General features: G+C 44.1%; 1 non-coding gene across 1 annotated transcript; it reads right to left on the bottom strand.

Annotated features, from left to right (window-relative positions):
• Nucleotides 1-1,082: 1,082 nt before the first annotated feature.
• On the bottom strand, nt 1,083-1,157 carry Trnat-ugu (transfer RNA threonine (anticodon UGU)). The gene has a single exon. It is a non-coding gene; the product is annotated as a tRNA-Thr (tRNA).
• Nucleotides 1,158-14,652: the final 13,495 nt, after the last annotated feature.

The following is a 14,652-nucleotide window of genomic DNA, read 5'->3' as shown; positions in this document are numbered from 1 at the left end:
CACAGCTGCCAGCGGTGACAAACCACCAATACGTTGTGCTCATCATTTGCAGTAGTACATTGATACGTCCATCCAGCTTCCCGCAAGTCTACAGTGCGATACTGTTCAAATGGCTAAAGTATTTCAACAGGAGTACGTACTTATCTGCTGGACATGGTTGCACGCTAGAATAAATGTTGCAACCACAGTTCAGCTCCAAACTCGACACAGTTACTGCCCGCAGAGTCAAACAAGGCCTCCTAAGCGCCATCTGATCACCAATGACCGTCACCAACGAATCATGAACACTGCACCACCTCTCAGTTTACATATCTTAAAAACACTGTGAGGGTACCGAGTTAGAATTGCGTCGTGTGTGTTTGTTCACTGTCTCTCGTCATAATGTTAACTACAAAAGTTCCACCTACCTCAGTACGGCGTCGGATCACCAGCCCGTTTCTCTGCATACGTAGATATTCTTCAGGCGATTTTGAAAGCAGCGTTGAGGACAAACACTGTCAATACGTACGTTTGCAAAGTCAGCGTAAACTCTGGTAGCAAGTTATCCTGTTACACCTTATAACAAATTTCGGGTGGAGGGCAATTCCTTCATCTCTTTAGAAAAATGGCAAAATACTATAACAAGTTCTTTTATTTCTCAGGTTCAAAATCAAACACTTGCCATCAGCCCAAATTTAATTAACGAATAACATCACTGTCCTCAGCTCACAGTTCATGCAACGAAGTGCACACGCTAGGCAGCCAGAAATGTACTTAAGTCCAACCCGAATTGTTTCGCGATCTACAGTATGCTACAATATATTAGTTGCACTTTCGGTCATTTTCAGTGGATTTCTATTAACAGAAATTGCTCGCCACCTATTCCATAAACGGGTATGAAATATGCCACGTGGAATTCTACAAAGGCCAAAAGTTCACACGCGTTTATCTTTCCAACAGATCACTTCACAAAGTTCAGATTTTCACAATCTGTCCGTAAATGCAACTGCTTTCACGGCAATATAATCCGGATTACAATGAAATGAAAACCCTTAGCTGCTTACAGGCATTGACATACGTCAACGGGGACAGATGAAAATGTCTGTCCCGACCGGGACTCGAACCCGGGATCTCCTGCTTACATGGCAGACGCTCTATTCATCTAAGCCATCGAGGACACAGAAGATAGTGCGACTGCAGGGACTTATCTCTGGCACGCATCCCGCGAAACCCATGTTCTCAACGTAATGTCCCGCACTACATTCGTAGTGCCCCCGCCCATTATACTCATTACTCGCGGCGCGTTGCCGATTCCCGTAAGAGTTCGGGCACTGTTTGTGCATTCGCACAGAAGAAGAAGATGGTCAACTGGCCGGTAAGCCTTAACTATATATATACTAATGGTATCTGTTCTTTCGAATATGCCCGAAAGAACAGATACCATCTTAGTACAAATATAATCCGGACCCTAATTCACCCTTTGTTTAAAAAAGGTGACAAAAGGGATGTTAACAACTATCGTGGAATATCGCTTCTCCCAGTCCCATACAAAATTCTATCAAAAGCCCTGCTCAATCGTGTATCACCAATTATAGAGGGAAAACTTGGAGAATATCAAGCTGGCTTCAGACCAGGAAGATCCTGTGCCGAACAAATTTTAAACCTCAAAACAACAATGAACTATTTATCTACAAGGAGCAAGAAATATTTCATAACATTCATTGATTTCAAAAAAGCTTATGACTCAATCGATAGGGACACACTCATCAAAACACTTCGAGAATATGAAATAGATGAAACAACAATCACCATAATCAAAGAAACATTAACAAATACAACATCAAAAGTAAAATTCCAAGGAGAAATTTCACGGCATTTCGAGGTCAAAACCGGCGTCAGACAAGGAGATGCGCTGTCCCCGGTACTCTTCAACTGTGTTCTTGATAAAGTCATAGCAGAATGGAGAAAACTCACGCAAAAACATGGAGTTGAGAAAGTCCAAATTGGAGGGAAGTGCTACAAAGCCATTGAAACCAACTGTTTTGCCTTCGCTGACGATCTCGCCTGTTTAGCTTACACACAAAAAGACACAATAAAACAAATAGAATTACTTAAAGAAACTGCCGAAAAAGCAGGCTTGCAAATTTCATTTGAAAAGACAGAAATCATTACAAATATCAAAAATCCACCAAAGAAAATAACTACGAAATATGGGAAAATACAGGTATCTAAACATTTTAAATATCTTGGTGAACTAATTCAGCCTGTGGCAAAAGGTCATCCAGCCTGCAGGGCTAGAATACAAAAACTAGAGACAGCAACTCACTACTGCAGACAAATGTATTCAAAAAAATGTATATCCGAAAACATTAAACTGAGACACTACCAGACTGTCATTAGACCGCAGATACTATATGCGTCAGAAACACTGGCAAATTTTACATATGCAGAACAGATAGAAAATCGTGAAAGAAGAATTGTGAGGACAATTCTTGGACACAGGAAAATAACAGATGATCAAGGCAAGCCTGTATACAGACTAAAAAGCAACAAAGAAGTGTATACGAAGTGCAGCAAAATTACAGACGAAATTAGAAAAAGAAGATGCTCCTTTTATGCTCACATCATGAGGATGAACCCGAATAGGCTTACAAAACACATATTTTCGTACATTGCAAATATAAAAAATAAAAATTTATGGTTTATCAACACAGAAAGAGATCTAAAAGAAATGGACATAGATCAGGAAACAATATTTAACAGAAACCTTTTTAGAAAAAAACTGAATTCATTCACGGGTTTCGGTGTGAAAATTAAGAAGACTTGTGGAACTAAATGGTCTGAAGAGAGAAAAGCCGCCTTCAGCGCAAGAATGAAAGAAGTGTGGACTGAGAGAAAGAAGACTTCCCAGAAGCGCAAGAAATAACTGTTTTCACGGTCTTTAACGGCCAAATTTGTATAATAATAATAATATAATCCGGACTCGAGAAACCAATAACTTCTTCATTTTACTCATAATGTAGACGGACACTTCCAACATCACGTGCACGTCCGATAGCTAGGCAGTTACTCCCTCAGTGCCGTTTCTTCCAGGGCCTATAACTATTTCCAGTGCGCGGGAAATGCTTAACGCTGATTGGTTGTTCAAAATGACCGGCCAATCAAAACAATCCTCAGAGTTCTTTCTCGCGCTAAAAGTGTTTACGCCAGTCAACATTCGCAGATGCGTTTACGTCACTTCATCATGCAAATATTAATAAAATGTTTAACAAAACCAAACGAAAACTAATCTTGAAATAACTTTAGAAAACTATTACTCTGTAAACGGCATTTCTGGCTGCCTTCTTACAAAAGCAAGTACCCTTAGATATATGTCATTAGCAAGGTGGGGAAATTACATTTTTCATTGCAACTTGCTTGCTAACACTTGCCCGTAATACAGTTACGTAATGTTTGACATGAGATATTATTGAATTTTTTCGTATGTCCCACATACACGCTCTCACTCCTTCTCATTTACTCACACATAAACACATTAATTAAATACTGATTTTTTCTGATTTTTAAATAACGAAAATGAAAAATAGTCAATGTTTTCAATTATAAAAATTCAAACAAATTGACATAACATTATGTGAACTTTAGTAATGATTCCAAATGATAATAAAAAACTGTTATGAATCCTAACTAACTTTAATCTTACAAGTGTCGGTTTCGGATGTTTTAGTTAATTTTCTCTAACTCTGAAAGTATGCCAGCTAGAAAACTGAGATTTTAACACAATCTTCTTTTTAATAGCAAAGGGCAGTATATTGACTTGTAACTAAATTGAATAATATGTAATATAGTTTATTTAGATTCTTAGGGGCTTGAACATTCTGTCGCTCGAATTGACACAGGTAGGCTAGGCTAGCGACAGGTGCGAATGAGTCACGCTAAGATACAAGCTGCTGTTTCTGTCACCACCAACGGCTCCAAAGCTATGAGCCGTACTGCGAAGTAGTGCAATAAATGCTATTGCGTATTGACTCGCGACATTACAATTGGTACCACTAGACACAGTCCTATTTTCCCGGCAGTGTATTATGTCAAACTTCAGCAGTAACTCACACGCTGAGAAAGACTGTTACAGGCAGACGCATCGGCCAGAACTCCCGTGCTCCAATGTGTATTTAATATTCATCGTTGGCGAGCTGCAGCACACGAACTGGCGTTGTCTGGCGAGCAGCAGTAAGAGACGCAGCAAAGGCGGTCGAGAAATTTCTGTAGTTCGGCGGATGATGAAGAGGTTAAGAGAAAAAGCCGGCGGGCGACGTTAATGCTGCGCATCGGCCGACCGGCGGGCCCGTAATGGCGGCCGTTTGGAAGACGAAGCGCGCTGGGGGTTCCCCGGATGATCGGGCCGCGCGTAAATACGAGGCGCGGCCGCGCGCCACGAGTAATAACGGGACTTCCCCGCACTCGAGGGGAATCAAGCACTCGTTTCCATAATGCGCGACATTATTTTTTTTCCCGTTCTCTTCGTAAGGCGGGGCGGAAGCTCATTCCAGAGTTGGCGCTCGCGTATCGGTTTGCTCCGCAACCAGAGGCAGGGCGCTTCGGTCGTTGCGATAAATAACATGGCGGCTGAATGGGCCTCGCTTTTTACTGCCGGCGTCTGCGCCTCTCGTTGAGCGTCGCCGCTGCTTCCTGCGACTTTTGTTCTCGTCCGCCGCAGACAGGCGCAGTGAAAATTCCGCACGGAGAGGGCGCCGTGCTCCAGAGTACTCAATGTAAATTCGATAACTGATGGCCAGAGGCGGTACGCTGCCGCCACGAGGACTGACTGTCGGCACAAAGGAAGTAAAGTTTTTGAATCGTGAAGAACAGCTGCGTTTTTACTTCAACAGCTCTAGCTCTCTTCACGAATGTACGACCACCCTTATTCAGTAGTGGTTTTTTTGTCTGCACCGTGTAACCAGACCGACGCCGAGGGGATGCTACGCCCAAGGCGAAATGGATAACACTGCCCCCTGCCACCCCCTATAAAACTACGTGTCTGCAATTTTTGCTAAGCATATTTGATTACTTTTATAATGTTTTATGTAGTTTTAAGATAAAACACCGAAGAACCGAGGGTTTAGTGCTGCTTGACACAACTACTACATGAGTGAAACATTCGCCATAGTTATCAGCAAAGAAAGTGAAGGCTTCTGATGCTTTTGCTTGTGTCGGAGTTTCGTTCCTGCTAGAATAACAATTAAATACCTCCAGAATGAGATTTTTCATTCTGCAGCGGAGTGTGCGCTGACATTAAACTTCCTGGCAGATTAAAACTTTGTGCCGGACCGAGACTCGAACTCGTGACCTTTGCTTTTCGCGCCCTCTACCAACTGAGCTACCCAAGAACGACTCACGCCCCGTCCTCACAGCTTCACTTCCGCCATTAACTCGTCTCCTACCTTCCAAACTTTGCAGAAGCTCTCCTACGAAACTTGCAGGACTAGCACTCCTGAAAGAAAGGATATTGCGGAGACATGGCTTAGCCACAGTCTGGGGGATGTTTCCAGAATGAGATTTTCACTGTGCAGCGGATTGTGCGCTGATATGAAACTTCCTGGCAGATTAAAACTGTGTGCCGGACCGAGACTCGAACTCGGGACCTAGTTCTGCAAGGTTCGCAGGAGAGCTTCCGTAAAGTATGGAAGGTGGGAGACGGGGTACTGGCAAGAGTAAAGCTGTGAGGACGGGGCGTGAGTCGTACTTGGGTATCTCACATGGTAGAGCAGATGCCTGCGAAAGGCAAAAGGTCTTTAAACTAAATACCTTATGTGGCCGAGTGTTTTTGATATTTATGTGATTAGTACCTTGTTTATAGATTTTTAAATGGACACACCGTCATTTGACTGTATTGTTGTTTATTTAATTACGACCCAGGTTTCGGTCTTTTATGCCGTTTTCAACCTTATGTGGCCGAATGTTTTTGATATTTATGTGAATAGTACCTTGTCTATAGATTTTTAAATGGACACACCGTCATTTGACTGTATTGTTGTTTATTTAATTACGACCCAGGTTTCTTCGGTCTTTTATGCCGTTTTCAAATGACTGAATTTATCATTAACATGTACTGCAGGACATCGAGCTCCCACGAAATGTCAGATGTAAAATGATCTCCTTGTAAAAGATCAGTAAATAATAGTGGGAGCACGTCATTTTTAACTAAAACAGGGTTACTTTGTTACATAAAAGGTGAACAAATGTCCTTGAGTTGTGGGGGGCGAATATTTATCTTAATTTATGGCCAATTTTGAACTAGATGTCCTGCAGTACTGCAGTATATGTTAACGACATAAACTGAGTCACTTGAAAATGGCATACAAGGCCGAAAGCTGGGCCGTAATTAAATAAACAATAATATAGCGAACGGCGATGTGTTCATTTAAAAATTATTTCATGACTGTTGCTCGGCTACATAAAAACTGTCTATAGATTATTTGGCTACCACATGGTGGGTAAGACAAAGGAACCATGCTTAGTTAGATTTTTTATCAGGTTGTGTCATCTTCAATGCTTAAGATAACTAAAAGAAATTTGTTTGTGGTTAACGCGGTTTTGGAATTCCAGACTTAGGGCCAGGTTCTTATTCAAATGACCAAATATAGGAAAAGTTTGATTTTTATTGAGACAATGAAAAGACATACAAAGTATCTGTTTGGGGAGAGTGATTGATTATACATCGAATTTTATTTTAGATACAAAAGAAAACCAATATGGCGCCCGTAGTTATGGTTTGATCAAGGGTCTGCATGTTTGAAGTACGCAGAATGCGTGCAGTGTAGCCCCCCAGGAGTTACCTGAATCAAAAGTGGATAACATCAGTCGATACTACATTAAATTTTTCGTAGGTTGTACTTAATCAGAATGAAATAACCCTAAGTTTAACGATACGGAGCTAACTCGAATTTTGAGCCTGATATTGTTTTTTTTTCACTCTCTATCACTTCACAAAAAATAGTTAATATTAACAGATTCCATATATTATAGGTGTAAGCTATGAAGGAAATGCGTGTTTACTCTTGGTTGGTTGGTTGGTTGGTTGGTTGGTTGGTTGATTGGGGGTGAGGGGACCAAACAGCGAGGTCATCGGTCACATCGAATTAGGGAAGGATGAGGAAGGAAATCGGCCGTGGCCTTTCAAAGGAACCGTACCGGCATTTGCCTGAAGCGGGAAACCTAAACAAGATGGCCGGACGAGGGTTTGAACCGTCGTCCTCCAGAATAGGAGTCCAGTATGCTAACCACTGCGCCACCCCGCTCGGTACGCAGTTTTAAAAAGTCATTTCTCCAGGAAAAGATGTCTGAAGTTTAGGGAAAACTTTAGGATATATTATTCGTTAGATGTGCATAAAAACTACATGTTGTTATATATTTCTGATGTCGCTGAGCACAAGTCTCAGGTTAGATTTTCAAAATTCAAAATAGCTAATCCAATATGGGGGACAAATATTAAGTTTCGAACAGTTCTGACCAAACGTTTATCAAAAGCAAGTGTTTTCGTTACTTGCGTTTAGTCTGCAATTCCAGGAATGTACAGGGTGGTCCATTGATCGTGACCGGGCCAAATATCTTACGAAATAAGCGTCAACCAAAAAACTACAAAGAACGAAACTTGTCTAGCTTGAAGGGGGAAACCAGATGGCGCTATGGTTGGCCCGCTAGATGGCGCTGCCGTAGGTCAAACGGATATAAACCATAGGTTCAAATGGTTTAAATGGCTCTGAGCACTATGGGACTTAACATCTGTGGTCATCAGTCGCCTAGAACTTAGAACTAATTAAACCTAACTAACCTAAGGACATCACACACACCCAGGCCCGAGGCAGGATTCGAACCTACGACCGTAGCAGTCGCGCGGTTCCGGACTGAGCGCCTAGAACCGCGAGACCACCGCGGCCGTCGTGTACAGTTCTGCCACTGTGCACAAGAGAAATTACGGGACGATGACAGATTTTTTGCACGCGTTCTATTTAGCGACGAAGCGTCATTCACCAACAGCTGTAACGTAAACCGGCATAATATGCACTATTGGGCAACGGAAAATCCACGATGGCTGCGACAAGTGGAACATCAGCGACCTTGGCGGGTTTATGTATGGTGCGGCGTTTTGGGAGGAATGATAATTGGCCCCCATTCTATCGATGTCAATCTAAACGGTGCAATGTATGCTTTTATTTTGAACCATTTTGTACACGACGTCCAAAGTCGTCGCCATGCACTTCCTGGTGCATAGAAATATGGTACGGGTGCAGTCGATGTTGACGTTTTTGAGATTCCCGATTCTCGCGCAATTTGTCTGCTACTGATGTGCGGATTAGCCGCGACAGCAGCTAAAACACCGACTTGGGCATCATCATTTATTGCAGGTCGTGGTTGACGTTTCACATGTGGCTGAACACTTCCTGTTTCCTTAAATAACGTAACTATCGGGCGAACGGGCCGGACACTTGGATGATGTCGTCCAGGATACCGAGCAGCTTACATAGCACACGCCCGTTGGGCGTTTTGACCCAAATAGCCATACATCAACACGATATCGACCTTTTCCGCAATTGGTAAACGGTCCATTTTAACACGGGTAATGTATCACGAAGCAAATACCGTCCGCACTGGCGGAATGTTACGTGATACCACGTACTTACACGTTTGTGACTATTACATCGCCATCGATCACAAAGAGAAAAAAGTGTTCCAACTGAAACATTCATATTTCTTTACGTACTACACGAATATGTAATAAAAAACGAGGGTTCCTATTTAAAAAAAAACGCAGTTGATATCCGTTTGACCTATGGCAGCGCCATCTAGCGGACCAACCATAGCGACATCTAGTTTGCCCCTTCAAACTAGACGAGTTTCGTACTTTGTAGTTTTTTCGTTTGACGCTTATTTCGTGAGATATTTGGCCCGGTCACTATCAATGGATCACCCTGTATATCAACCTATCCTCTAACTCGAATTGTTCCTGGAGAACAATTCCCATCGTTCTTCCTGGCGAAAAAATCCGACCAGACCGAGCTGGATATGCTGCGTTCGGCAGCCTGCAAACGCTGTTAGTCAGGTTTTTCGGCGAATATGTTTGCATGCGTACAGCAGTATAAATCGTTTTGTGGACGCGCGTCACTGCACGACAGGTTTTCTACCTGAGCCGTACGTCTCCGACTGAAAGCGTTCCACGGCGGTCGTGACGTGACACTATTTCGAACAAAGGGCTGCAGAAACATCTGTAACGCACGGAGTAAAAAGCCTTTTCGTCCGAACTTCCTAGACAGACATACCTTTCAAGAAATGCAATTAAAAAAATCGACCATTTTGAACGAGAACCTGGCCTTAACAGTTACTCTGCCTTGGCTTGAGGACTAGTCTCTGTAACATTACATAAGGGAAAATAATGAGAAAATTCCTGCCAGAAGCGGCACATACCAGAGACGCGCTTTGAGAAATGGGGTGATCAGATGACCAGTGAGCATGTCCGCCTCTGAGTAAAAAGCTCCTCTGGGATGACTGACTTCGTAGTGTTGCTGTCAATTCCACCGTCATAATCGGTGTCAACAGCCTTCGACTGGATCGATGCGGACCGCCACGAATTCTCTCTCTTGTGCCAACCTGTTCATCTCACAATAGCACATACACCCAACGTCTGCAATTATTTATTGGATTGAGTCCACCCTCGGGTTTCACTCCCTACAGTTCGCTTTAGTACAGTGGAAGTTATTCCCTGATGCGTTAACGCATCTCCCATCATCCTGTACCTTCTTCTCGTCAGTGTTTTACCACATTCTTCTTTCTACGCCGATGTACTGTTTCTCCTGGGTGGACTTGGAATTTAAAAAAATGTAAACTAAATATTACGATAAATTTTATAAATAATCGACAAGTACGCCAAAGAAGAAGAGAGAGAACTAGAATGGACATGGAGTCTTGCGCTTCTATGCGTGAACTATTTTTCCTTTGTCTTTCACTTATCTTATCTGCTTGGATTCGGACCTAAGAGGACGTTCTTGTGTAAAGCTCATCTTGCTGTAGCAGCTGATAATGTAAGTTGTACTTAAAACCCGAAAAATATAATCGTTATTTTGTCACAAGAATTTGTGTATGTGGTCAATCAATTGGTAGTCTGATACCTGGACTGTCTGAAGTAGATACGTGCCTTAACAAAGCATTTTCATTGTTAGGCGCCATCTTAGAAAAATATTTAACATTTTTCTTTTAGCTCATCTACGAGACGTGCCGTCGGTTAGGACAATTAACTTTATTTCAGGTCCCACGACACCGGAGGCAGCTACTAATAATTTAACAGATTTACTTACAGGTTTTCTTCATGTAACGAGATAACATCCCAGGCAGAAGAGCTCTGGTCACAGGATTCCAGTTCCATTATGCGATTTCATTTGTAGATCCTACTCTTGTTATCTTATATTGGGGAATCGAGACAAAACCACGATGTTAAGTTACCAACTGCAGTTGTGTACATCGAACAGGCTTGCCAAATATTCTCTGGTGCAATAAGCACACGACTTCTCACGAGCCTGAAACAATATCTGTAGTGTTGGGTAAATAAGAAAAGGACAGTTAATTATCGACCATGACGTAACTATCCTGAGAATTGAGCTAGTTTACTAAGTGCTTATACACGTCGGGCTAAATTAAACAACATATTACACTGTTAATAATATTCCTATATTACTTATTTCTCTTTTATGCTGAGTCATTGCATTAATGTGTGTTTCTTTTTTATATAAGTCACAGCTCATATTCGTTCTATTACATTACACTGATAGCAAGAAAAAAAGTCACAAATAATTTTTATTTTATTACATTACACTGATTCTGGGGAGAATCATCTAATTCCTTATCTTACCAGTTCACCTAATTTCGTTGGTCGTAGCTACCTCTAAAAGTGTGTATCTTTCCTCCTTTTCCAATGATAAGACGGATTTGAGGAGGGAGAGAGGGACACACACACACACACACACACACACACACACACACACACACACACACACGAGAGAGGGGGGGGGGAACTGGGTGGCAATTCCGGGGGGAGGGGGGGGGTGACATACATATTCTTGGAGAAAAAAAAAACCCTTGTTTCACAAAGAATTTCGATTGTTCACATGATTTTGAAATGCATCCCTGCTGGCTTTCGAACATTTTTGAACACGTTCTAAGTCGATTTCTGAACGAATCAAGTTGGTTTTCGAATGTGTGATGTCTCTGCCACGGGAATCCCCGTCGCAACAAGAAATGAAGAGCTTACCAGTAGACAAAAGGGTACGGGGCTATACGAGCTGAATCGAATAAACCCGAACGGGTAAATACCAATCGCTGTCTTTTTGTGTGGTGACTGTGCGTGCGACAGATAAACGCCGTTATAATTACTAGCGAAATCCATAGATTCAGACAGACAGAGTGGACATAAATGATTAACAGGAATAACAGGTGAGGAAGGTTACACATTATCTTCTCAGGCATCCAAGAAAATGAAACCTTGTCAGGAAATTTTTGCCAGATCGCTAGACTGCTAAGGGCCAGTTGTACAGTCCCCGGTGAGAAGCCGCTATTCTCGGAATAGCGCGGAGCCGCGCGGTCTGGGGCGCCTTGTCACGGACCGCGTGGCTGCCCCAGTCGGAGGTTCGAGTCTTCTGTCGGGCATGGGTGTGAGTGTTGTCCTTAGCGTAAGTTAGTTCAAGTTAGATTAAGTAGTGCGTCAGCTTAGGGACCGATTACATCACCGGTTTGGTCCCATAAGACCTTACAACGAATTTCCAAATTTCCAATAGCGCGGGAAACGCATTATACGAAAGCATAATAACGCCTAACCGTAGAGTAAACGCGGGATATATCGGTGATTCTGGAAAGTTTCGTGAAGATAATCGGAGAATTAGTGATGACAAGATTGTTTGTTACAACGATGAAGGAGAAGAAATGGGGCATAATACGAATTATACGGAAGAATATGACGATTCCGAGTTAATATAAAAATTTCTTACTACTGCTACTACTTTTCGATATCTTGCTTGAGAAGCTGGAGCATATGGATGTAACGTGAAACTATTTCCTAACATTAAACTTTTTTCTTGTGATAGGCCTGATGGGCATTTGATACTGGTTCTTCGTGAAATATACTCCTGGAAATTGAAATAAGAATACCGTGAATTCATTGTCCCAGGAAGGGGAAACTTTATTGACACATTCCTGGGGTCAGATACATCACATGATCACACAGACAGAACCACAGGCACATAGACACAGGCAACAGAGCATGCACAATGTCGGCACTGGTACAGTGTATATCCACCTTTCGCAGCAATGCAGGCTGCTATTCTCCCATGGAGACGATCGTAGAGATGCTGGATGTAGTCCTGTGGAACGGCTTGCCATGCCATTTCCACCTGGCGCCTCAGTTGGACCAGCGTTCGTGCTGGACGTGCAGACCGCGTGAGACGACGCTTCATCCAGTCCCAAACATGCTCAATGGGGGACAGATCCGGAGATCTTGCTGGCCAGGGTAGTTGACTTACACCTTCTAGAGCACGTTGGGTGGCACGGGATACATGCGGACGTGCATTGTCCTGTTGGAACAGCAAGTTCCCTTGCCGGTCTAGGAATGGTAGAACGATGGGTTCGATGACGGTTTGGATGTACCGTGCACTATTCAGTGTCCCCTCGACGATCACCAGTGGTGTACGGCCAGTGTAGGAGATCGCTCTCCACACCATGATGCCGGGTGTTGGCCCTGTGTGCCTCGGTCGTATGCAGTCCTGATTGTGGCGCTCACCTGCACGGCGCCAAACGCGCATACGACCATCATTGGCTCCAAGGCAGAAGCGACTCTCATTGCTGAAGACGACACGTCTCCATTCGTCCCTCCATTCACGCCTGTCGCGACACCACTGGAGGCGGGCTGCACGGTGTTGGGGCGTGAGCGGAAGACGACCTAACGGTGTGCGGGACCGTAGCCCAGCTTCATGGAGACGGTTGCGAATGGTCCTCGCCGATACCCCAGGAGCAACAGTGTCCCTAATTTGCTGGGAAGTGGCGGTGCGGTCCCCTACGGCACTGCGTAGGCTCCTACGGTCTTGGCGTGCATCCGTGCGTCGCTGCGGTCCGGTCCCAGGTCGACGGGCACGTGCACCTTCCGCCGACCACTGGCGACAACATCGATGTACTGTGGAGACCTCACGCCCCACGTGTTGAGCAATTCGGCGGTACGTCCACCCGGCCTCCCGCATGCCCACTATACGCCCTCGCTCAAAGTCCGTCAACTGCACATACGGTTCACGTCCACGCTGTCGCGGCATGCTACCAGTGTTAAAGACTGCGATGGAGCTCCGTATTCCACGGCAAACTGGCTGACACTGACGGCGGCGGTGCACAAATGCTGCGCAGCTAGCGCCATTCGACGGCCAACACCGCGGTTCCTGGTGTGTCCGCTGTGCCGTGCGTGTGATCATTGCTTGTACAGCCCTCTCGCAGTGTCCGGAGCAAGTATGGTGGGTCTGACACACCGGTGTCAATGTGTTCTTTTTTCCATTTCCAGGAGTGTATTTTCTGTCGTGTTTTTGCACTACTGTCCATTAAAATTGCTACACCACGTGCAGCCACGTCTCGATCCCTGAGTCAACAGACGAGGACGTTGGCAAGACAACAACCATGTGCGTGAATAGTTTGTCGACGTTTGCAGCAGCATGGACTATCAGCTCGATGGCAATGGCTGCGGTTACCCTTGATGCTGCATCACAGACAGGAGCGCCTGCGATGATGTACTCAACGACGAACCTGGGTGCACGAATGGCAAAACGTCATTTTTTCGGACGAATCCAGGTTCTGCTTACAGCATCATGATGGTCGCATCCGTGTTTGGCGACATCGCGGTGAACGCTCATTGGAAGCGTGTATTCGTCATCGCCATACTGGCGTATCACCCGGCGTGATGGTATGGGGTTCCATTTGTTACACGTCTCGGTCACCTCTTGTTCGCATTGACGCCACTTTGAACAGTGGACGCTACATTTCGGATGTGTTACGACCCGTGGCTCTACCCTTCCTTCGATCCCTCCAAAACCCTACATTTCAGCAGGATAATGCACGACCTCATGCTGCAGGTCTTGTACGGGCCTTTCTGGTTACAGAAAATGTTCGACTGCTGCCCTGGCCAGCACATTCTTCAGATCTCTCACCAATTGAAAACGTCTGGTCAATGGCGGCCGAGCAACTGGCTCGTCACAATACTCCAGGCACTACTCTTGATGAACTGTGGTATCGTGTTGAAGCTGCATGGGCAGCTGTACCAGTACACGCCATCCAAGCTCTGTTTGACTCAATGCTCAGGCGTGTCAAGGCCGTTATTACGGCTAGATGTGGTTGTTCTGGGTACTGGTTTCTCAGGATCTAAGCACCCAAATTGCGTGAAAATGTAATCACATGTCAGTTCTAGTATAATATATTTGTCCAATGAATACCCGTTTATCATCTGCATTTCTTGTTGGTGTAGCAATTTTAATGGCCAGTAGTGCATATAAATGAAGTAGATAAAAATGATCGTTTGTGCCTAAACAATTTCGGTTACTGAGCTTATATTACAATTGCTGAAATATTAGAAAGGCCTATTTCATTTTATCTAGCACACAG

Source organism: Schistocerca cancellata, chromosome 1, assembly GCF_023864275.1.
Source record: "Schistocerca cancellata isolate TAMUIC-IGC-003103 chromosome 1, iqSchCanc2.1, whole genome shotgun sequence".
Lineage (NCBI taxonomy): Eukaryota > Metazoa > Arthropoda > Insecta > Orthoptera > Acrididae > Schistocerca > Schistocerca cancellata.
The sequence above is the reverse complement of the archived record's forward strand: the minus strand, read 5'-3'. Positions and strand labels throughout refer to the sequence as shown.